The sequence below is a fragment of the Vombatus ursinus genome, unplaced genomic scaffold (assembly GCF_900497805.2).
Source record: "Vombatus ursinus unplaced genomic scaffold, bare-nosed wombat genome assembly UNPS02003292.1, whole genome shotgun sequence".
Classification (NCBI taxonomy): Eukaryota; Metazoa; Chordata; class Mammalia; order Diprotodontia; family Vombatidae; genus Vombatus; species Vombatus ursinus.
This window is the reverse complement of record NW_020943070.1, coordinates 1,876,941-1,901,600: the sequence shown is the minus strand read 5'-3', so window position 1 is coordinate 1,901,600 and position 24,660 is coordinate 1,876,941. Positions and strand designations below refer to the sequence as shown.

At 47.5% G+C, this 24,660-nt stretch overlaps 1 protein-coding gene across 3 annotated transcripts in view; it reads left to right on the top strand.

The window, feature by feature from the left end:
• The window catches only part of GRAP2 (GRB2 related adaptor protein 2), a 92,022-nt gene that overhangs the window by 34,233 nt on the left and 33,129 nt on the right, over positions 1-24,660 (top strand). For all 3 annotated transcript variants that reach the window (XM_027873818.1, XM_027873809.1, XM_027873829.1), the window contains exon 2: positions 19,719-19,824. The gene's annotated coding sequence lies outside the window, so the exon portion shown is untranslated. The remainder of the gene's footprint in view (positions 1-19,718; positions 19,825-24,660) is intronic.

The window sequence follows — 24,660 nt, the reverse complement described above, 5'->3', positions numbered from 1 at the left end:
GGTGAGTGAAGGCCCAGGTTATGGGATTTAGAAGGCTAATGGAGTTTGAAGGCACATGAGCTTGGATGCTGGAGTACCCCGGTATAAGGGCAGGAAGTGAGAAGAAATGATGAGCAAGGCACTAAGTGTGCTTGCAAAAGGAAGGAGAATGAGCCAGGCACCTGCATAAAAAAGCCACCATGGTGTGGACTGGATGAAAATGTAATTGAGTGAAGTTCAAAGAAGGAAAGGTTGCTGAGTGCTGAAGGGAGGGTCTGACTTTGATCCAGTATCCCATCTCCCCTCCAGAATGAGTGTGAGAGAATGTGCGCAGCCAGTGTGGGCAAGAAGAGCCAGGTCACAGGGAGCACCAGTGGAGGGATGGAGGGAGAGAGGGAGAAGGGGAGAAGGGGAGAGAGAGAGAGAGACAGAGACAGAGACAGAGAGAGGGAAAGAGAGAGACAGAGACAGGGGGGGAGGGGGGAGAGAGAGAGAGAGAGAGAGAGAGAGAGAGAGAGAGAGAGCGAAGGAGGGCAAGAAAGGAGGGAGTGAAAAGGGGGGAGAGTCTACTCTACCTGTTTCTCCCATCTTTTGGACAGTGATTTGCCATTACATTCAGGGACGATAATTTATTCAACCATTCCCCGATCCATGAGCAGCTGAACAGTTTCTAGTTTTTTGCTCCCACAAAAAGAGCTTCGAAAGATGTTTTGGGATTAAGTTGGATCCTAGATTGAGAACTGGGAGGAACCGCAGAGACCACCTGGTCCAATGCCTCATTTTACAGAACAGGAGACTGGAACTCAGGAGTCGAGATCACAAGGTTGGCCGAGGTAGAATCTGAACAGAGGTCACTCAGGATCATAACAGACTTGGAGTTAGCAAAGACCCCGGAGGTCATCTATTCCAACACCTTCATTTCAGAGATTGAAGAGGGGCAGCTCGGTGGTGTAGTGGACAGAGCATCGGCCCTGGAGTCAGGAGGGCCTGAGTTCAAATCTGACCTCAGACATATAACACTCACTACATTGAAGAACAGGGTCTAACAGGGGAAACCGTTGGCTTAAAAATCACACGGGTATTAAGTGGTAGGACCAGAATTTGAACCCAGATCTTCTGATCCCAGATCCAGCATTCTCTCCATTTTCGTGTCACTTGCATAAGATAGATCTCCATCACAGGGGCACTTAAGAACGAAGTTGACTTCAGACCTAATCTGGTAAACACCAGGGAGCCGCTGAAGGGTGGGAGGGGTGGATGTTTCTTAGCCAAGGTCCCTAGACTGAAATGTACTCCGTGTCTGGATCCTTTCTTCAGAGAGAAAGAGGGAGCCTCCCTTCAGGCAGTGGGGTGAATGAGGACAAAGACCTCCATAGAGCAGTCATTTCTCTGTCACTAGAATAAAGCACAGGACGGGAGGTGCTCCCAGAAGCCTTTTCATCAGGTAATTAAAACAGATGAGAGTAATTATTCCAATTAACAGAGGCTGGGTACTGACAACATTTCATTCTGTTCAGTTTAATTCAGGAAACATTTATTAGACCGCTACTTCTTGAAAGACACTGTATTCGGCGCCTAGGTTACAAAGACCAAAAGAAATAGTTCCTGCCCTCGGGTAGGTTACTTTCCAATGCAGAGAAGAGCCTCTATACACAAATAAAAGGCCATTTGAAGGCCAGGCAGAATGCTCAGAACTAAGAAAATTTGAGAAGGCTCCACAGAGAATGACACTTTGAAAGAAGGTGATGATTCTGAAAGGTCCAGATGTGGAAGGAACGGATGGGGGTGAAGTGGTAATGGTGGTAATAGTTTTAAGGTTTGCAAAACACTAAAAATAATCATCTCAAAACAACCCAAAGAGGTAGGTGCCATTACTACTGTTCCTATTTTGCAAATGAGGAAACTGAGGCAGATAGAGGTTAAGTGACTTGCCCAAGGTCACACTATTAGGAAGTGGCTGAGATCACATTTGAACTCAAGTCTTCCAGGCCCAATGTTTTATCCACTGCACCCTCCTTTATGAATGAGGTTGGAAAGGATGGAATCTGACAGCAGAAAGGCTTCCCATTAACTGCCAGGCTAAGGACTCTGGATGCCTTCCTAGAGAGACCACAGGGGACCAGCAAAGATGTTTGAGCAAGGAGGCATCAGAAAATGTCTCCCTTCACATAAAAACATGCGGCCAGGGACACAGGTTTACTGGGATGTGGGCTCCTTCCCCACCACATCTTGGCAGTGAATTTCTTAAGGCCTCGTTTTCCTCATATGTAAAATAAAGGAGTTGGATTTGATGACTTCCAGGTCCCTTTCGGCTCTGAAGTCACTTGCTCTCCCTCTCTCTTCAGACCTCAGTTTCCTCATGTGTAAAATGCTCTAAAATCTGTCTGTCTCCTTTCTCTCCTCTCTCCCTCTTCCGCTCCACTTCCTCAGTTTCCTTGTATGTCAAACCAGGGGGCTGCTCTTCTGAGGTCCCTTTCACCCCTAAAGCTCTGGACTCCCGCCACTGAGTTCTGCTCTCTCACTGTGCCGTTCTGTGGGTACCAAGGGCCGGAGGAGCTGTCCGTGAATATTTCCCGTCCCCACTCAGGCCAGCTTTAAGTGACCCTTTGTTTGCAGGCAGCAAAGATGTGACAACCTTGGTTTTTCATAAGCTGTCCTTGAGATGACAAGATGTTGGGCAACTCATGTCCAGTGGACTGAAAAAACAGCGATTACTTCCATTTGCCATGAATCTTTTTTTCCACATCTTCTCGTTCAACCAGTCTTTTTGCAGCACCTGGTGTATGCCGTAGTACAGTGCTTTTCTTCCTAAACTCTAGTAGGATGTAAGCTCCTGGAGGACAGAACTTGTTTCCCTTTTGCCTCTGCGTCCTCAGTGCCTAACATGTTTCCTGGCACAGAGTAGGTACATAATGCATGCTTGTGGATTGACTGACTGACTGACTGATTGATTGATTGATTGAATGTAAGTTCCTGGAGGGCAGAGGCTGTTTCACCTTTTTTTATGGTCCTAACACCTAGCTTAGCTCCTGGCACACAGTAGGGGCTTTATAAATGTTTGCTGAATGATTGATCCAAGAATTAAAGCCAAGCTTACATCCCCATCCAGCCTGGTGTCTCTGTGTCTAACTTCCATCCCTCCTGTTGGCATGCAAGCCTCCTTCCTCTCATTCTGTGTTTTGTAAAGTTAAAGAACTCCCCAGTCTGGGCACTGAGATTGCCCATTTCTCCAAGCGGTTGTTAAATCACTTTATGGCCATCTCTTCTAAGACAAATAATCTGAATTCCTCAGGAGACCTTTCCTTCCCCAGTTTCTTGATGTTTCCATTGACCTTTCTTGACAATCCTCTCAAGACTTAAGATGTGTAAAGACATTTCTCGTGAAAGTCCAGCTCTTGTGCCCCTCACTGTTCCTCTTCTGACTGCCAAGCTCCCAAGCTCAGGCCCCTCTAGGCCAGTTACTTTAGTACTGTTCTATGGGTGAAGGTGAATGAGCCTTGGCCAGGCCACTTCTATACACCTTCCATGTCTCTTCAACCTTATCAAGCTGGGTAATCCCTCCAATTCAGTTTGACTCAACTCAGTTCAACATTAAGTACCTACTGTGTGCCAGGCCCTGTACTAGGCAGTAGGGACACAAAAACAAAAAAGGAAACAGTCCCTGTCCTCAAGGAGCTTCCATTCTACAGGGGGAATGAGTCGATATGATGTCTATATATTGGTCATCCCATCTGCCCCTTCTCATCCTATGTGATTCTTGCTTAGTAAAATGAAGGCTAACTTCAGACATTGTCTTACCTCGGTCTTTGTATGCTCATCACCTGGACCATATTACAAGTGTTTGATGATGGATTAGTGGATGAGGAGTCTGGAGCACAAGTTTCATAAGCATATCCTTCCTTGATTACATTCCTTGGTTATGTTTCTCCCTCCTTACACTGTCAATCATGCCCCTCAGGCACAATGACTTGTAATTCAATTTATTAAGTACCTTCAGTGTGCCAGGCATGGTGTAAGGTGTGCTAGAGCTACAAAGACTGAAATAGTCCTTGCCTTCAAGGAGCTGCCATTTTACTGGGGTGGGAGAAGGGAGGGGGAGAGGAAACCAAATGTATGAAGGCAATCATAGACCAGGTTTAGACTGCCCTTCCCCACAAAAGATGTTGCCATGGAGACTTTGGGATGGAGGATGTATAAGTGTGAGTGTGCTCACATAACCCTGGAATTTTCCCAGGTTCCTGGACCTTTTGACCTTGGAAGAACATCCTTTAGGAGAGAAGGCCCAAAAGGAGATGGAGGAAAGGAGGAAGTAGGATCATGCCTGGCTCCATGCTTCTCCAGCCAAGCAGCTATGAGTTTGGGGTGGGCACCTAGTCCTCCCACAACTAAAGGCAGGAGCAGGCATCAGACCAAGAGACTAAGTGAGGGTTAACTGGACCAGAGCAAGAGCTAAGGATCCACTGAAGCAAAGAGCAAATTGGGCCAAGATGGCAGACAAGTCACAGGCCAGTGTGATGTGCTGATCAATGTTTAACAACCAGGTCTAGGGTGGGGGGGGAGACTCTCAGAACATTTAAATTTAATTGTCATTATTAACTTTTCTCTATCACTTTTTAAAGTCTAGGCAATCAATAAAACAGTAAATTGAGCCTTAATCTGTAGCATTTTTTGAGGCAATCAGGGTTAAATGACCTGCCCAGGGTCACACAGCTGGTAAGTGTCTGAGAGGAACTCAGGTCCTCCTGACTCCAGAGTCAACACTCTATCTACTGCACCACCTAACTGCCCCAATCTTTAGCATTTGCCAATTTCCATAGTGTAAGTGCTCACATTGAAAATTTAACAATCAGCTTTCCTGAGCCTGGTTAGAATAGGTTACGGTACACCAGTACAGTACATTTTTCCCTGGAGCTCTGCTTGGGAAAATTCCCTATCTCTTTTACCTGTCTGGCTATATTTTTTCCAATTAGGGGAAGAGGGATAGGGATGGGAAGGGAAGAAATAACCAACTCCCCTCCCCAAGAAAAAAAACCAAACTGGGAGACATATTGTAGCCTGTGATTCCTCATTTAAAATTTTATCTGTGTTTCTATAAGGACTAGAGCTGAGATTTAATTTGCAGAGAGAAATCCTGGGAGAAAACTCTATCTTGATATCTGTTCTATAACTTAGTCTTTGAGGATTGCCTGGCATTACTGAGAGGCAAATGACTTGACCAAGATCACACAGCAAAATGTGTCCACATTAGACTTATACTGCTATAAAAATATATGACAATTAACAATGACCAGTGTCCAAACCTACGAGTGCAGTTTGAGATGAAGACAAAGTAGAATTTTCCCAGTTCAGTCTAAGGGGTGTGTGTGTGTCCATGTCCGTGTGTGTGTGTGTGTGTGTGTTAACTAGAGAGAGAACTCTGCATTTGGGGTAATTTTTGAGCATATCCATACCCACTAGATTGCTTTTGAACCCGGAGGAAACTTAGCACAGAGAAATAAGCCATAAACAGAGATAGGGGGTGGAGGGAAGGGGCTGATACAGTTGTATCCACATAAGCATATATAGAACATATACAGAATCATACAGTCATTTCAAAAAAGGAGAGATTAACAACTGGGGAGGAATGGGAGAGGCCCCATTTAAGAGGTGGTATTTTAACTTGAGGGAAACTAGAGATTCTAGGAGGCAGAAGAGAGAAAAAGATTCTATTCCAGCTGTGGAAACCACCTGTGCAAAGGCCCGGGCAGGAGAAGGAATATCATACATGGAAGACGGCCAAATATAGAATTCCATTAACAAACATCTGCTGGATTGCTGGGTTTCGTGTATTTTTTCAGGAAAGAAGAGATAGGGAGGACCAGGGCTGCAGTTAGACCAGCTTTTGTTGGCAACTACAATTTGCAAAAGTGAGTCTGGGGTTAAACTGTTTTGAAAAGCCATTTTTCTCCCTGATTTCCTTACAGTTGTATCTCTGGACAAACCCCAGCCAGCCCAGAGTGTGGTCTGACAGCTCAGCTCATTACAAACACCCCACCATCCTGTGGCTTGGCAGGGCCAGCTCCGCTCGAGCTTCTGTATCAGTGACGGAGTAATTCTTCCTCATTGGACTCACGCCAGTTTCTCTTTTGTAAATGACCCCTGGCATTGACACAATGCTGGCTGCACATTGGGAGTCAGGAATGAAATTGTCACAGGCGCTCGGCGGTAATCGTGGGACTTTAAACCATTGCTACTTTCTGCTCCCATCGGCGCCTGTCGTCAATCACTCTACTCCCCACACATTTAGCATCTGGGGGGCTTCACATGCGCTCGCTTTGAAGGCGGCCATCACGCTTTGCTGAATAAACGTGAAGGGGTAAAGAGGCAAGGAGGAGATGATTCTTGCCAATTGGAGGGAAAAAAAAAAAAAAGATGTTTCACATTCTTCTTTCCAAAATGGCCCTCTCTCTCTAAAGTCGCATTTTATTGTGGTGGTTGGTATAAAAAGGGAAAAAATAGTGTGGGCTCCAAAATGAATTTTTAGAGATTGAGCCCACATAAATAATAGACTCTGCCTGGCATGTAGTAAGGACTTAATGAATGTGTTGTCTGTCTATCCATTCATCCATCCATCTGTCTACCTGTTTACCTACCTACCTGTCTGTCTATCCATCCCCCCACCTCTCTCCCTATCTATTCATCCATCTCCCCATTTACCTACCCACCTATCTATCTATTCTGATCCCATAACTACCGTGATATAATGTGACTAGACTGGAGGGCGAGCTGAGCGTCATGGCTGTTATTCCGGTCCCAAAAGTCAGATTTCCCCTCGTTAGCCCTGTTATACAAATATGTGAACCAATCCAGAAGAATGAGGAGGCAAGGGGCAGCTAGGTGGCACCAGCCCTTGAATCAGGAGGACCTGAGTTTAAATCTGGCCTCAGACACTTGACACTTACTAGCTGTGTGACCCTGGGCAAGTCACTTAACCCCATTGCTTTGCCAAAAAAAACAAGAATGAGGAGGCAAAAATGAGAGGCAGATAGCTCTATGAGTCCTGATCCTAAGAAGAGAAAAGAAAATAGAAAACTCTCCTAGAGAGGAGGGTGAAAAGAGGGGTTGTCTTGCTTTCCCTTTTTGCTTTTATTTGGAGACTAGCTCTCCCTACCTCACACAGGCTGAACATGCAACGACCATTCCAGTCCCCGTGCTCATTGACATGGAAGGTTTGGCCTGCTCTGTTGACAACCTGGGCTGGGCTGGTTCACCCCTCCTACATGCCCAACTTAGTGGAGACACTCCATCAGCTTTAGCCCTACTGTAGCCCCATACTTCCTGAGCTCAAGTGATCCATCATTGCCTCCCCTAATAGCAGAGATTATAGGCATGTACCACCAGGCCCCCTTTGCTTTCCGCGTCAAGCCAAGTCAACAAACATTTTGTAAGCACCTACTATGTGCTCAGCGCAGAAGACACTGGCTTCCCGGGATGTTCCTACCAGGTGGGATTTCCCAAAGGCTGGCTCTTTAGGGGTAGTTTGGAAAATTTATGACCATGCATAGCTCAGGGGAACTGGCCTTCATGCCTCCATGGATTGTAAGTGGGGCTAACTTGAGCCGTCCCTCAGGCTTGGGCCAGGAAGCTCCAGAGTCCTGATGGAAGGAGCAGATTAGGGGCACCTTGTCTAGCTATCTTCATCCAGTGTGTATAATTTAAAAGGGAAACTGAGGCTTGGGTGGGGGCAGGGAAAGATGATTATCCAGATGGTAAATGAAGCGTCCACTGAAAGCAGCCACTGACGTTTGTCCAGGGAGTGCCCAGCTGCCCACGTGGCACAGGGCCTGGATGCGTGTTACCTGAAGAGGCCTCATCTCTCTGGGCTCCTGTCCCTTGGCCCATCTCCCTTTCACTCAATTCCGTGAAGTACAATTAACCAAGAGACTACAGCTGTCTGAACAAGCTGTCTTTTCATTTTCGTCCCCATGACCACGCTGCCCTCGTTGAGCTTAGAGAACGTAGGATGACACATCATTTCCCATCATGGCAAGAGTGTCCCTGTCATTTACCTGGGTCAGTCACAGATTAATCTCATGATGGCACCTCCATAGGACTATCTGCTAGCCGCCTGGGAGTTAGACGCTAAGGACACAGGAAATATCTTGCCTTTACTAAAGGCAGGAGGCTTGGGGAGGGGACGGGCTGAAACCAACCCGAGAGGAGGCCCCAGCTGGCATCTCCCTCATGGCTGGGGGGCAGAATAGGCCTGTTCCAGGTTCAGTTTGATTTCTGATTTGAGAATCTCTGTCTATAACCAATCAAAAAAAATGTTTGGAAGAGGGAAAGCCTTTGGTCCAAGTGTGTTTGCAGGGAGCGAGTTCAAGTCAAAACCCGCAGCCTGTGTGGCCTCTTTTGCTGTCTTGCCTCAGTCTCAGAGCCTGCCTGATCCCAGGCAGAATGAAAAAAGGTCCCCTCCCTCGGAGGCTGCCCCCACGAGAGGCCTCGGCTCTTTCATGTGGGTCCAGAGCCCTCCCTGTTCTGAGTTGCACCCATCCTCCCATCCTCAAGAGAAGCCACCTCAGCCTCTCACTTCTGGGTTCAGCTTCTTGAGAATAACAAAGCCAGCTTCAGAGTTAGGAAAGGGAGGGCCCTTTCTACGAAGGGCTATGCTCATGCAGTGAGCATCAAGACTGGTGGGAGTGGAGTTATCCGGCCACGTCCCAAACCAGTGATTCCCTATGGCCCACGGCAAAGGGGTCAAACTCCCAGGACGGCCAAGCCAGACTCAAACGTGATTGAAAAGTACTTAACAAAATAAATAAAAATACAATAAAACCTAGCTAATATTACATTTTAAACCTAAGTCAATATGAAGCCCCCGGGGGATCCTTACGCATGACTCTAGTGGGCCCCGCTTCTATTTGAGTCTGACATCACTGACCTGCAGAATCAAATATAAAATCCTCTGTTTGCCATGTAAAGCTGTTCATAACCTCCCTTCACTGTCTTCTTAGACTTTTCTCCCTTCCACGAACTCTGCAATCAAGCCAATTTGAGGTTACAAATCTGGATGCCAGGGAGGGTGGTGGTCCCCTTGACAGATACAGAGAAGCTGAGAAGAGGGGTAAGTTTAGGAGGAAGGATAAGGAGTTCTATTTTGGGCATGGTGAGGTTGAGTGCCTATGGGAGATCCAGTTCAAAATGTCAGTCAGTAAGCATTTATTAATCACTCTTTGTGTGCCAGGCACTGTGCTAGGCACTGGGCAGTTCCTAATTCCATCCTGGAGCTCAGGAGACAAACTGAGGCTAGATATCTGGCTCTGGGAGTCATCTGCAAGAGATGGTAGCTGAACCCACTGGAGGCAAGGAAATTGCCAAAAGACAAGAGTATAGAGAGAAAAGGGGCTCCAGGATAGAACCTTGGGGGATATGCATGATTAGTGGACTTGACACGGATGAAGACCTAGCAAAGGAGACCGAAGAGCAGTCAGATAGGAAGGAGGAAAACCAAGAGAGAGGAACGTCCCGGAATGGTCTGGAGAAGAGGGGACAAGGACTGAGGAAAGGGCACTAGGCTTATCAATGAGGTCATTAACTGGCAGCTTCAGAGACAAGAGATCTTAGTTGAGAGATGAAGTCAGAAGACAGATTTCGGAGAATTCAGAAGTGGGTAAGAAGAGAGGAAGTAGAAGCATAGGGAAGGGAGAGAGAGTGCCAGGCACTGTATTAAGTACAAATATTATCTCAGTGTGGAACTCAAAATTTTAAAAAATGTTAAAAATTGCCTTTATGTGTAACTGGAAAAAATAAAATGTAATTTGAGATTTAAAAAAACAAATATCTCATTTGTTGTGATCCTCACAACAACACTGGAGATTATTATCAGCCTCATTTTACAAGTGAGGAAACTGAGGCGAGCAGAGGTTAAGTGACTTGCCCAGGGTCACACAGCTAGTAAGTGTCTGGGACAGGATAAAATACTCTAGTTACGACATCACGGTGCCTCTCACAAAGCATCCATAGTCCATGGGATGGAGAAGCCAGTAGGGGCCCCATTCGTGATGCTACTGTTGACCGTCTCCCCCATGCCCCCTCCCATCTTGGGACTATGAAGAAGGGGGTTAGGCCCCTTCCCCCACAGATAAGGGAACATCAGTTCCTAGAATATTTGTCAAACCAGTCCTGTGGGCAGATTGTGTGGGTAGCACATAGATTGTGTGAACCGGGACCCGGCGAGAGCTGCGTCGATGATGGAAACGGCGGGGTCTCGTCACTGGGCGCCAATGAGAAGGCACTTGTGGGGAGAGAAGGCGGACCCGTGCTTAAGCTGACTAAGATGGGGAGGACCCCAGTGCGGGTCTCCAAAGGCATTTCTGCCCTCTGGATGTGGCCTCCCAGAGGCTGGGACCTCGGAGAGAGGAGAGGCCGGCCCTAGTGGGGGCTGCCTCTCTCCAAGGCCAGAGCAGGCTTGGGGGGGCCTCCCTACCGCAAGGACTTTGGCGGGCTTGAGCAGGACAGCCCACATTCAGAGCCTCTGGGGAAGAGAGAACAACGCTGTGTGCTTGGAGCCTGGGAAATGCATGGGATCCTGCCCCCGGGAGGGCGCTGACTCCCACTCCTTCATCTAGATGAGGCCTCTCCTCTGGTGGGCATTTCAATCCTTCAGTCTCACCACAGCCTATTGGTCCAAGTTAAATGTGTGGCAATTTCTCCTTGGGCCAGTGTGGTCTACTTGCTGTGCCCCGATCTGATATCCCATCTCTTCCCTCCATGCTTTTGCACAGGCTGTGCCCCCTGCCTGGAACACTCTCCCCCCTTACTTCTGCCTCTTGGAACCCAGGGCTATCTCCTCCAAGAGACCTTTCCTGGTTTCTGCCAGTTGTTCGTTCCCTCTCCCACCCCATCGCTGTAATCTTATCTTTACTTCGCTGGAAATATGTACCTCATTGTAGAAAGCAAGCCTCTGTACTGGCATGGTGTAGTGGGCAGAACACTGGACTTGAACCCGGGAAGACCTGAGTTCCAATCCTGCCCCAGACACTTACTGGCTAGGTGACCCTGGGCAAGTCACTTAACCCTGTTTGCCTCTATTTCCTCCTCTATACAATGAGCTGGGGAAGGAAACGGCTAACCCCTCCCAGTGTCTTTGCCAAGAAAACCCCAAACGGGGTCACGGAGAGCCAGACACGACTGTAAACGACTGAGCAACGGTAACAACAAAATGACCCCGGTACCTAGCAAGGGTCCACACACAGCAGGCGCTTCATAAATGCTCAGAGATGCATCGATCGACCTCCTTGCCTATCGTCGCAGGCCTTTATGCAGCCACTGCCAGAGCAGCACACAGAGACGTTGCATGAATCAAGGGGACGCAAATGGAGGCTGACAAAGTAGTTGATTATGTTGGCTATTACGGAGGGAGAAGTAACGGCTGATCCTTCTCTTCTGGATTATTGATGACCCTGCTGTACTTCATCTTTGGCGTCTCCATTTAAATACAGAATGCTAACACCATCTCGGCTTACCTGCGCTTGGGTTTGGAGTGGTTTTTTTTTTCTTAAGTAACTCAAAGCACACCAGGTAAAATCTCATTTATCATCCGCTGAGATATCTTATTAGAAACTTGTTTTCAGGCCCCGCATACAAATGCCCACAGGCATTTTATAAGCCCAACAGAGGTTCCATTTGCTCCTTCGTGAATTACTACTCATGGCATACGGCCATTTCAACCGATAATCTATTCTTTCTCTTAAAGATTACCTTGCTAGCCTGAAGCGTAAAAGCAAATGGTGACCATCCATCTCCCAAGCCTGCCACCTTCCTCTGCGTTCATAAAGCGCCTACTGTGCGAGGCACTGGGCTAGGTTCCAGGGACTCAAAAACACAGAGTAAGAGGCTCTGCCCTCAAGGAACTTCCATTCTGCTGTGAGTGGCGGGGGAAGGGTGCAGGGAATATGTACAGATAAGTAACTATATACAAAATAAAACCAAATTAATGTGGGGAGCAGTGGAGCGCCAGCACCCGGGGCAGGGCAGGAGGAAAGGTCTCTTGTAGGAGGTAACACCTGAGCTGAACTTTAACGGGAGTTGGGGACCCTAAGAGCCAAAGGTGAGGAGGGAGGGCATTCCAGTCAGGCTGAGTCATGGGGGCATGAAAGGGAGCAGTGCATAAACAGCCTGAGCCAGGGTGTGAAGGGCTGCAAATGGCAAGGTAATAGGGAGCCTCTAAGGGTCTTGAGCTAGGGAGTGTCTGTGCTTTCCCTCTTTTTATCTAAAAATCATGACTACCTCTAATGAGATCCCAGTTGTTACCATGTTCTCCCTTTCAAATTAAGTTGTTTTATTTATCTATGTACCCAAGGGAGTAGGACTAGAGCCAGGGGTGGGGAACCTGCTGCCTCAAAGCTACACATGGCCCTCTAGGTCCTCAAGTGCGACCCTTTGACTGATTTGGATTCACCCCTGATAAAGGTCCTTTCTGGCTCTAAATCTCTATGTTGTAAATTTCCCCCCTCTACCACCACCAATAGATTATAAACACCCTGAGAGCAGGCTATGTTTTACTTACAGAGAAATAACTAGATATTTTGCACAAAGCATCCTTCAGTTGAAGAAGTCAGGTAGAACACGACCCCATCGGTGGGAGGCAAAAACCTAAGAACTCTAGTCCAAAGCTGCTACTGAAGACCCTACTATAGGGAAGGGAGAAAAATAGTGAGCGGGATGGAAATAGATTGTCCTACCCTCTATCTGGTAACTTCTTATTTTAACTAATTATTGTTCCTAGCCAGGTGCTAAGCTCTGTTGTTTCAATTAAGCATTCGATAATAATTCATTCAATCAATAATTCATTAAATAAGTATATGTGCCCTGTGCCAGGCACCATGCTAGTCATGGGAGACACAAAGTCAAAAATGAAACAATCCTAGTCTCAGGTTTATGCTCTATCCTGTTTTTATACTTCCAAAGGAATTAAAGTCCCATAAGCACCCTCTAAATTTGGCTCCCTGGGACAAATTATACATTGCTCCACCATAGTTCTATGTCTGATGACCAACACTGGGCACAGTGCTTTACATACAGCAAGTGCTTAATAAGTGTTTGTTGAATTGAAGTATTAGTCTTTTATCTAAAACATTCCCTCATACAGACACCAAGCACCATTTGTGTTATCACTGGAAGGAAAAAAAAAGAAAAGCATGAGCATATGTAACATTAACTACATGTGGTCCATGTCCAGAAGCAAGTAACAACCACCAGTGAATCCAATATTTCAGGATGCCCCGTTTCTGCCAAAGATTTCTCTTTGAAACATCACAGTCTAATGGAAGAAGCATTGCAAGTAAGAGGATTCAGATTTTTATCCTGACCCTGATGCTGACTTATTACTTATTTAAACTTTTATTATTTAATAATAATTTTTTATTATTAATAATTTATAATTATGTAAGGCAGTTATTCTCCACAACAAAATTACACAGACATGACAATTCTTGGCCATTGGGAGAAAGTGCTAGACTTTGGGTTGGAGAGACCCGAGGTTAAATATCACCTCTAAAACTTATTGTCTGTGCAACCTTAGGGAAATCACACCCATTCTCTAGGGTTCAGTTTCCCCATCTGTAAAATTAGAGAGTCAGATTAAATGACCCCTGAGTGCCCTTCCAAGTCTAGGTCCGTGATCCTATGTGTGATCTTATGTAAGTCATTCCCACTCTCTGGGCCTCAGTTTCCTCATCTGCAAAAAGAAGGGGCCAGACTAAATGGCCTGCCAGGTCCCTTCCAACTCGAGGTCAATGATCGGGAGACCTGTGATTTTTAGTATAGGAACTCCCAGTGTGACAATTCTGCCCACCCAAGCCAATCACCTCCCCTTCTCCCCCTCCCCCATGGAACTTAGCATCTTAGGATGGTGTCTAAGATTCGTATGTCTCCCAAGGTCACACAGCTAGAAATTTCCAAGGAGGATTTAAACCAGGTTGCCACGTCCAGCACCTTATCCACCATCCCAAGCTGCAAATGCAGTAATCGTTGCGTAAGTGTAATTCTGTTCTGAAGAGTAATTGCCTATTAACTTAAATAAAGACCCTCTACCTTCCTGAGAGAGGCCATTAGAGAAAAACATTGACTGAGGGAGGGAGCTGGCTAATTCATGATCTTTCAGGATTCCAAAGCTCCCTGGGTCCCATCTCCCCCTGTGCCCTCTCTAGGACTTAGGATAGGGTCTGGCTGAAAAATTCACCTGTCCCTTGCCAGCCTGGGGAATGGGCTCCCTGGGCCTGCCCTCACTGCCTTTTGCATCTGGCCATACCTGCTAGCACTCACGCTCCAATGACAGACAGCCCAGGGTTACCCCTGGACGAGGATGAGCATCCGAGGCAGAGTCAAGCCTCCTTAGAAATACGAGCCAACCTCAGTGTCTTGGTCAAGTCAGAAAGGACTAGAATAAAACAAGGTGGATGGCCTTCCACAAAGGTCCTAGTTGACACAGAAGTGTAAGTCCGGCTGTAACTGATACCTTGTCCGATTGTCATTTACTTACATGCGCCTTTTCTAGCCTTGTATCAGAGACCCCCATCTTAGGGGAGAGTGAGCTGCTCTTGGCGTCAGGGAGTCATGAGTTCAAATCTTACCTCTGACTGTATAACGTTGGACAAGTCACCTTCTCAGTGCCCTAGGAAGCTCCCAAAGACTGTAAGTCAAAGAAGGGGTACTGATCTATATTGGCAGAGAGAGCGTCCTCATGAGGCCTTCTCTCCACCAGGGAAATGACACCATCCATCCAGGGCCATCCACCATCCATCTTCCTCATCATCGGTAGATTTGTTTTTCATTTTTTATACTGCTCTAAGACCTTTCTTCCTTCTCCTTTGAAGGCTGAGGGTCATTTAATTTCTCAATGAGGGTCAGTTAACTTCCCCAGGCAACTCTTTAAGACTGTAAGAGCTTAATAGTTTTATATGTATTGAGTGGCCCTATGAAAATAGGAGAGAAGGTACCTGCCTGCACCAGTAGAAGAAGTTTCCTCGCCTGGGAGTTCCCTGTACCAATGAAATCACATGTTCAATCCCTATCCCTGGCCCTGGTCATTGGGTCACCATGATTCCACACAGGAAAAGGGGGGACTGAACATTCTTTCTCTCGTTTTTCTTATATGTGATTTTAATTACAAGTGTTGGGGTTTGGAGATGGTTGGTTTTGATTTTCTTTAAGCAATTTATCGTTTGTGGCAGATTATTTGGGCTGCATGCTTTCTGCCATTCTTCACGACCCTATAGACCAGTGAGCGAGCCCTTCTCACAAGCCTCCCCTAGTGTCAGGTTGGTGAGTTCATTCTTTGACCGTGACACCACCCCAGGCTGCTTGGAGGAAAGCAGCTGTTAGCACAACAGGGAAGGCAGGGCAGCCAGAAAGCAAAGGCAGGAAGGAGGAATTGGGATAATAATAAGAGAAATAATAGCATTTCCAGAGCACTTTTAAGGTTTATAAAACACTGTCTATCTAGACATACACACACATGTAATTTATTTATATATACATAAATATGTGTATATATGTATGTATGTACATGTGTACATATACATACATTTATAAGGCAGGTAGGTGGCACAGTGCCAGGCCTGGAGTCAGGAAGACTCCTCTTCCTGAGTTCAAATCTGGCTTCAGACACTTCCTAGCTGTGTGACCCTGGGCAAGTCACTTAGCCTTGTTTGCCTCAGTTTCCTCCTCTGTAAAATGAGCTGGAGAAGCAAATGGCAAACCACTCCAGTATCTTTGCCAAGAAAACCCCAAATGGAGTCACAGAGAGTCAGACATGACTAAAAATGAATGACCAACAACAAATATGTATATATATATATATATGATTTAATTTTTACCACAACTCTACTAGTACTATCTCCGTTTTACAGATGAAGAAACCAAGACTCAGGGAATTGAAGCAATTTGCCTGGAGGCAGAAAGGGAACCCAGGTCCACTGCTCTCTTCCTTGTACCAAGCTGCCTCTCCATCTCCTCCCATTCACCCATCCCTTAGACAAGAAGTTATACGATTAAAATGGCCAAGCCTGGCCCTAGAAAAGAATGAGAAATGAGAAAATGCACCCAGCCCCTGTTTGGTAAAGGTGGGGACCTATGGGTGGAGAACATTGCATAAACTGTCAGACTGCATCTAGGGTTAGATCTGCTGAACTGATCTCCTTCCCCACCCCACCCTCCCACCTCTGTTTTTTATTTATTTTATTTAAGAGATGGATGGTTTTCTGGGGGGAGAGAAGGAAAGATCATTGGGAAATGAAGATATTTTTTAAAAATCCAAAATGTATCAATATGAATTAAAATCAAAGAAAAATTCTAAAAGAATCTGTTGCAGATGAATTGCTGGTCTGGATTAACAGAGGGAGTTTCTACACCAGGAATTCGAACATGTCTCAGGTCTGGACAACAAAAAGTCTCTACCTTGCTCCACTGACAGGGCTTTTTCAAGAAGAGTGTTCTATTAAGAAGCTAGGGGGGCACTGTAGTCCAGAGTACTGGGCCTCTTGTCAGGAAGTCATGAGTTCAAATCCAGCTTCAGACACTTAGCTCTGTGACCCTGACCAAGTCACTTCACTTCTTTTTACCTCAGTTTCCTCAACTGCAAAATGGGGATAATAACAGCACCAATCTCCCAGCGTTACTATGAAGATAAAATGAGATGATATTTGTAAAAATGCTTTGCAGACCTTAAAGTGCTGCAAAAAGGCCAGCTATGATTTTATAGCCTAGTGCTGTGGGGAAAATGCTGGATTTGGAATCGGAAGACAAGAGTGCGAATTCTTTTTCTGCCACTAGCTCCTGTGTGACTTTGGCGAGTTATCTGAGTTCTGTGTCTGTGAGCCTCAGTTTCCCAATCTGTAAAAGGAAAGAGTTGGAGCTCCTGGCCTCTGAGGGTACCTCAGCTCTCTCTATAGTCACATGCTTCTAAATGGTTATTGAAACAGATGAAATTGAATGCCATGGGGCTGCCTCCTTAGGACACTGGCATTGGTTTATTAGCATTAGAACTCAAAAACAGCAATCAAAGGAAAAAAATCTGGGCTTGTCACTTGCAGCCCTCCTCAGGAGGCAATATGGCGGCCGACATTGAAACATCATGAATAATCATTACAGCGGCTGACATTAACACAGCCCACGTTAAGGCTTGCAAAGTCTTTCCATCTCCTTTGGTTCTCAGAAAAACCCTGTAAGGTCGTAGTGGGGGAGAGGGGAAGAAGCATTTATTAAGCACCTACAGGCACTGGGCTAAGCTCATTACAAATATGATCTCATTTGATCCTCACAATAACCCTGGGAGGTAAGTGCAATTATTATAAGAGTTGAGGAAACTGAGGCAGACAGGTTAAGTGACTTACCCAGGGTCACGCAGCTAGTTAAGTGGCTGAAGCTGGATTTGAATTCAGATCTTCCTGACTCCAGGCTCTGAGCTCTATCCACCATACCGCCTAGCTACCTCATAGTGATAGTCAACTAATTTTTGTCAAGCACCTACTATGTGCCAGGCACTGGGCTGAGTGCTGCGGATACAAAGAATGGAAAAAAAAAACCAGTCTTTGCTCTAAGAGGAGATCATAGTGTAATTCGGAGACAACAGGCATATGGTTAATGCACAAATAAGATTTAGAAGGGATCAATTGGGACTGGTCCCAAAAGGAAGCACTAAGATGGAGGAGGACTGCGTTTTACAAATGGGGAAACTGAGGCTCGGAGGGGAAGTGACTCACCCAGCATCTCACAGCCAGCGGGAGCCCAGATCCCAGTGATCTTTCGGGCCCCGCAGGCCGCCTCTGAAGAAGGCATTGAGGAGCCTCAATGGGGATCCCAGAAGAGGGCAACCACTGCAAATAGCAATCCCCCCGCGCCATCTTGCTCCCTGGCTGGGATTCCCATCAGGTGCCCCCCCAAAATATGTTCCCCCTGAGTTTGTGGGTACTTCCTGCTCTTTTTCTCCCTTGCCCTCTCACTCCGCGTTGAATTTTAAGGAGGCCGGCCTCTAGAGCTCTGCATAGGGAGCTACACTTTAAAAGGAACGATCCTCCATGGCCCACGTAGCCACTCAAGCACTTGGCCATAGTTCTCCTCGGGGCCAGAGGTCTGGGGGGAGGGGGAGGGCATGGAAGGAGGCCGGCCTCAGCTCTTGGTTGGGAATGAGGACTACACAGCCAGCCTGTTTGATCAAACCACCGAGGTTCAGCCCATGGTGAGCAGCTTTCTCCAAGCTCTCACAGCCTCCCCAGATTAGCTGGTATTTATTTAGTATTTGCTTCCTTGGGATAGTAGGGACTGATTCATTCTTTGAATCTGTGTCTTCCGTGCCTAGTACACAGTAGGCATTTAATAAATGCATGATCCATTCTAGGTTAGACCTTCTCCACATCGACCTCCAATTCAGCCTTGTTTTTGGAACTACCATTTTTTTTTAAAGGCAATTGGGGTTAAATGACTTGCCTAGTAAGAGTAAAGTGTTTGGCTGGAGGTCAGATTTGAACTCAGGTCTTCCTGACTTCAGGGGCAGTGCTCTATCCACTGTGCCACCTAGCTGCCCCTGGAACTACCATTCTTTAGTCCCAGGTCTAAGGAGAACAACGTCAATCTCTCTCCCACTTAACAGTCTTAAAGATCCTTAAAGGCCGTTATCCCATAATGCTTCAGGCTTCTCTTCAAGCCTGTACCTAGCATGGGGGAAATGGAGACCTGTTCCACGGGCGTTCGTGTCCAAGGGGAAGGGATGCCTCATCTCCAGGAACATGCGCTTCCTTTCCAAGGGAGCTGCTGTCCCTGCACCTCCCTTCAGGGTCCTCCAGGCTGCCACCCTCAAAGCCTTACCACTTTGTTGTCCTCTCTTAGAGCCCACCCTCACTTCTAGCCTCCATGGGGGTGATGGCTGGACTCCTCTCCAGGTGAGACTGTTGTTTTTGTTGGGTAGTTTCAGTTGTGTCCCACCCCTTGTGGGGTTTTCTTGGCAAAGACACTGGAGTGGTTTGCCATTTCCTTCTCCAGCTCATTTTCCAGATGAGGAAACTGAGGCAAACAGGGTGAAGTGACTTGCCCAGGGTCACACAGCTTAGTAAGTGCCTGAGGCTGGATTTGTACTCAGATCTTCCTGACTCCAGGCCTGGGGCTCTATCCACTATGCCACCTAGCTACCCTAGGTGAGACTGTGCTTGCAGCACTCAGCACAGTGCCTGGCACATAGTAGGCATTTAATAAATGCTTATTGATTGATTCATTAACATCGGCATCTACACTACTGCCATCCCCCTCCTGCCTGTTTTTGCTTCAGCTAAAACATTCTCCTTTCCTCCCACCTGTCCTTGCATGGCATGGGATTGACCACCATCCCTGCCATCTCCTGCTCCTTCTCCAATTTATCAGTGCCCTTCTCAAATGCAGGAGTCCCTAGAGGAGCTCTGACCAGCAGAGGACAGTGGAACGCCATTCTCTTATTGAAACCTAAAATAACATTACCTTTTTTTCTTAGCAGTGACCTGGTGTTGCTGAATCACGACATCATAGATTTAGTGCTGGAAGAGGTCACGTCCAGACTCTTCATTTCCAGGAAACTGAATCACAGAAATGAAGTGACTTGTCCAGGGTCACGCAGCTATGACGTATTGAGTTTGGAGTTACTAAAAGTCCGGATCTTTTACACATGAACCCCTGTACTTGAGCTGTTGATTTCTCGACCCTGAGTAAAGAAGTTTACATTTGTCCCTCTTCAGTTTCGTCTTGTAGGTTTGGCCCACCATTCCAGCCTGATTTGGGATCCTGCTTCTGCCACCCAGCGTGCTCGCTACCCCCGCCAGCCTCGAGTACCCTGAGTCATTGGTAAGCATGCATTCGACGCTTAACTCATGACTTCAGAGCCATTAATGTCACATACAAGAGAGCTAAGGACAGAGCCCAGCGAGAAATCCAGAGAATGTCTGGCTGAGACGCCAATCCAGCCACCACAATGCAGACTCACCCACCGCTCACCTCTGCATCTCAGAAAGTCTATAAGGAGAGACTTTATCCAATGTTTTGCCAAAATATACACAAGCTATCTCTTGCAGAGCTATCTGGTCATGTGGCTGAAAAGAAAGGGAATGAAAGCTGTGATGGTTCTTGGTAGATAGTGACCAGAGGAGGCTTCAGGGAGAGGGGCCTTGAAGCTTGGGGAGGACGTGGAGAGGAGACAGGAGGCTGTCCTAGATGTGAGCAAAGGTTTAGAGGTGGGAATGAGCCAGACGTGTTCTGGGAGCAGTGACTAGACCAGGGCTCTTTTTGGGAAGGAGTAGAAGATAGGAAAAGCAAATCAGACTCAGATTATCGAGGGCCTTGAGTGCCAGATTAAGGAATTTGAAAATTATCTTCAAATAAAGGGAGGCAGTATGGAACAGTAGAAAGGAAGCTGTGTTTGGAGTCAGAGGGCCTGGGTTCAAATGTTAGCATAGATATTGACCGCCTATGTGACACACTTTGCCTCTAACCCTCAGTTTCTTCCTCTGAAAATGAGTGAGTTGGATATGAGGGCCTTGCCTGCCATAGGGACACCTGTAGAACACTTCCTCTGGGGCCAAACCTGTGATTTCATCAGTATGGGAAACTCTACCAACACAAATCAATATGTGCTCTGCAAATTCTAGCCTTGATGCATTTCCTGGGCCACTGAAAAGTTCAGTGACTTGCCCAGAGTTACACATACTGGTAAATGTCAGGGGCAGAACTAGAACCCAGGTCTTTCTGACGTCTAGGACAGCTCTCTACCCATTATACCACACAGCCTTTGAAAGTTGCCGATAACTTTACATCCATGCTCCTACTGGGGCCTCACAACAAAAACTGTGAATTCCATTTTGTACCCATTTTATAAATGAAGAAACTGGACCCCAGAGAGGAAAAGTGGCTTGCTAATGGTGTCTGAGGTGGGATTCAAACCCAGATCTCGCCTGCCGCCTGAGCCAGCACTCTTTCCACTAAGCCAGGAGCTGGGTGTCGTTCCCCTTTGACAGTCAGTCTAGGGAAACCTAGAGGCCCCTTCTCAGAACCAAGTTGTTAAAGGCATAAAATAAAAATACAAAGAAAACCAATTCTACCGAAATACAGTTATCCAAGCATTTTTCAAAACAAGCCGTGGACTCCAGCTCAGGAAGCCCAGCCTTGTGCCTAGCCTTCCCTGGTCTTTCATGCCCACCCTCTGCCCTCCCTTCCTTTCTCCTCCTTCACTCTCTGTGAAAAACCTTCTCAGGAAGAAGAGGGAGATGATTAAAGAAGAGGAAGAGCATTCATGAGAAAAATGCAATCTGGGGAGGCAGGCAGGGCCTGCAGAGCCAGGAGAGAGGGAGCCGATTAAATGGGGGTGGAGACCTAGGAGGAGCCAGGCATCAGCCCCACCAACTTTCCCCAGAGCATCGGCAAAGCTGCCCCTGCTCTCAGAGCTCCCAGACCTGAAACCCGGAGCAGGGAAGAGCCGGGAGAGTGTCAGCTGAGGACGGGGAGACCCCAGCACTGACGGGGCCTCGTACTTGGGGACAGGCACTAGATTTGAAATCTGAGGACCAGGATTCAAATCCTGCCTCAGCCACTTACTCTCTGGGCAGCCTGGGCCTCCGCTCCCTCTAGAAAATGAGGCGGGGTGCGCTCAATGGCCTCTGAGGTCCCCCAGCCCTGTCTCTGCTATCCTCTGACCCGAGGTCCCCACACCTCTCTGGGCCTCATTTTCTCCACCTTTGCAATGGGAGGGTGCAGATCCAGGCTCCTGTGTTGCTATAGAGATAGCAGCTTGTGGTCTCTCCGGGACACGCAGGGGCAGCCCCGTCTACCGGGTTCTGCCAGGGGGCTCCAGAGGCACTGCGGATGGACAGCTGCCGCGGTCCACTGGGCAGGCGGGGAGGAGATGCCGTGCCGCCACCGCACCTCTTGTCCTGCCCATTGGCAGCAGCTCTCTGCCCCTCCCCAAAGAATCCACTGCCCATCAGTCACCTGTCATGGCAGACATCCCTGCTGGCTACTTTCAGAAAGAGCCGAGCCGGCAGCAGGGATGCACGGCTCTCTGGGGAGCCTACCTGAGCACAGGCCAGGAGTAGATGGGCACAAGGAAGGGCCTGCCACCGGCCACCCCCCTAGCTTGGCATGACCAGATCAGCAGCTAACAGATGATTGTTCCCTGACAAACCATGGAGAATGGCCTCTCAGCCCCAGCTTTCTCTCACGCTGCTCCTTGCAGGGATTAGTGCCTTCCTGGGGCTGAAAAGGGAAAAATGAATGGGTTAGCTAGGGACTATGGACGGGGAAAGGTAAAATGTCCTGAGTGTGCCAAATCATCTTTAAAATGGAGGTTTCTTAAAGCGAGGCAAGAAGGCCTTGGGAAAGATGAGTTCTCGGCTCCATTTTGCCACTGCCCGACTGTGTCACCTTGGGCAGGTCACCTCCCTGGACTGCAGCGTCCTCCTCTGTCAAAGGACGGACAGTAATGGCTGACGTTGAGAGCGCATGCTAGGGAATTCCTGACACAGAACCTCCCGAGCACCCTGCGGGCCAGCTCTGTCTGTCAAAAGAGGGGATTGGCCTTGGAGGCTTCCCAGGTCCTCTGCACTGGAAGCCGGGAGTCTTCTATGGGCACGACTGTCCCATCTGCTCATGGACTGGTCAGTCGAAAGTTCACAGAGCTGGGGGAGACCCTCAAGGCCACTGGTTCAAAACCCCCACCCCCATTTCATAGGTGAAGACACCAAGCCTAGGAGGGGGAAGTGACTCACCCAGGGTCACCCAGGGAAGCAAGTAGAAGAACTGAGATTTGAACACAGGGCATAGGATGTTGGGCTTAGCTCTGGAAGGGATCTCAGAGGGCTCCCATTTTACACATGGGGAAACTGAGGCCCGGGGAGATGACGCAGTTCGTCCAAGGTCACATAGGGAGCCCGTGGCAGAGCCGGAATTCAAACCCAGATGTCTCTGACTCCAGACCCCCTGCTCCCTGCCCCCTGCCCCAGGCTTCTCCCTGTAGTCTGGGCACCCAAAGGAGAAAACCCTTGGAGCCCTGAGGCTCTTAAAGAAAAAGCAGGGATCTGGGGGTCTGCCCTCCCTGGGGGGTGGGGGAGTCAATCACAAGTCCACAGGGGGCTTGGCTGGATTAGCTGAAGTCTTTCAGTGGGAAAAGGATGGGTTTGGAGGCTGGCTAGGTGTGCCCTGCTGCCCCCTGCTGGACAGACTCCACCATACCTGGAACTCTGGGTACCGTGGCTTTTTTTGAGCCAGAGATGGGTCAGTTTTAAGACTCCTTAAATAATTCCACAGACTCAGACCACAGGGGTACTTCAGAAGGTGACCAGCTCCTGGTGAGCTTCCCTGGAAAGGCAGCTGGGGCGAGAGCCCCAGAAGCCCTGGGTTCTAATCCCCGCTCATGCTACACGCCCTCCCTGGGACTTTGGGCTCTCCTTTCTGGACTTCAGGTTCCTTATTTTTCAATTAAAGAGGAAAGGAGAGTACAGAATGAACATGCAGAGTAGAAAGAGGTCCAGCCAAGCTCATACTCCAACATATCTCCTCCACAAAGACCTAGAAAACGCCCTAATCTGGTCCGGAAGAATGAACGGACAAACAAACCTCTCCTATAAGATCAAGGGGAAAGCAGGAATGACTGCCATCACCATTACTACTCAATATTTAATGCCAGATACACTAGATAACTCAATAAGACAAGAAAAAGAAATTAGAGAATAAGCAAAGAGGAAACAAAAGTATCACATGTTATGATGGTTTACTTAAAAATCCTGAAGAGTCAACCAAAAAAACTAATTAAAACACTAGAAAGCGCAGGGATAAATGGATATTCCTTCATGTAAGGAGCATTCAAGTGCGACTCGCTCTGGGGATTCTACAGCTTTTTAATAGCAGCTCATTAATTAAGAGCCGAAAGGGGCCTCAGATGCCATATAATTCAGCTCCTTCATTTTTACAGATGAAGAAATTGAGGCCCAAAAAGAGGAAATGATTTGCCTAAGGTCACACAGCTATTAAGTAGAAGGGCTTGGATTTGAAGCCAAATCCCAAGCTTCTAATTACAGCGCTCTTTCCATTATGTTATGGGACATTCACCTGCCTAGGGAGTTTAAACTTCGTTTAGTAATGACAATAGCTAACATTTATGTTGCACTTACCATGTGCCAGTTAGGTGGTACAGCAGATAGAGTGCCGGGCCTGGAGTCAGGAAGATCTGAGTACAAATCCAGCCTCAGGCACTTACTAAGCTGTGTGACCCTGGGCAAGTCACTTCCCCCTGTTTGCCTCAGTTTCCTCATCTGGAAAATGAGCCGGAGAAGGAAACGGTAGACCACTGCAGTATTTTTGCCAAGAAAACCCCAAATGGGGTCACAGAGTCAGATGCAACAGAAATGACTGAACAACAATAATAACTATGTGCAGCCACTGTGCTAAGTGCTTTACAATTATCGACCTATTTAATCCTCACAACAACCCTGGGACGGAGGTGCTGTTATTATCTCTGTTTTACAAATGAGAATGCTGAGGTGAAATGACTTGCCCAAGGTCACCAATCTAATAAGTGGCCAAGACCAGATTTGAACTCAGATCTTCCTGACTCCAGGCCCCAAACTCTATCCATTGTGCCACCAAGCTGCCTCAGTCAGCGGCAGGGGTCCGCTGGTTCAGTGAAAAGAACAC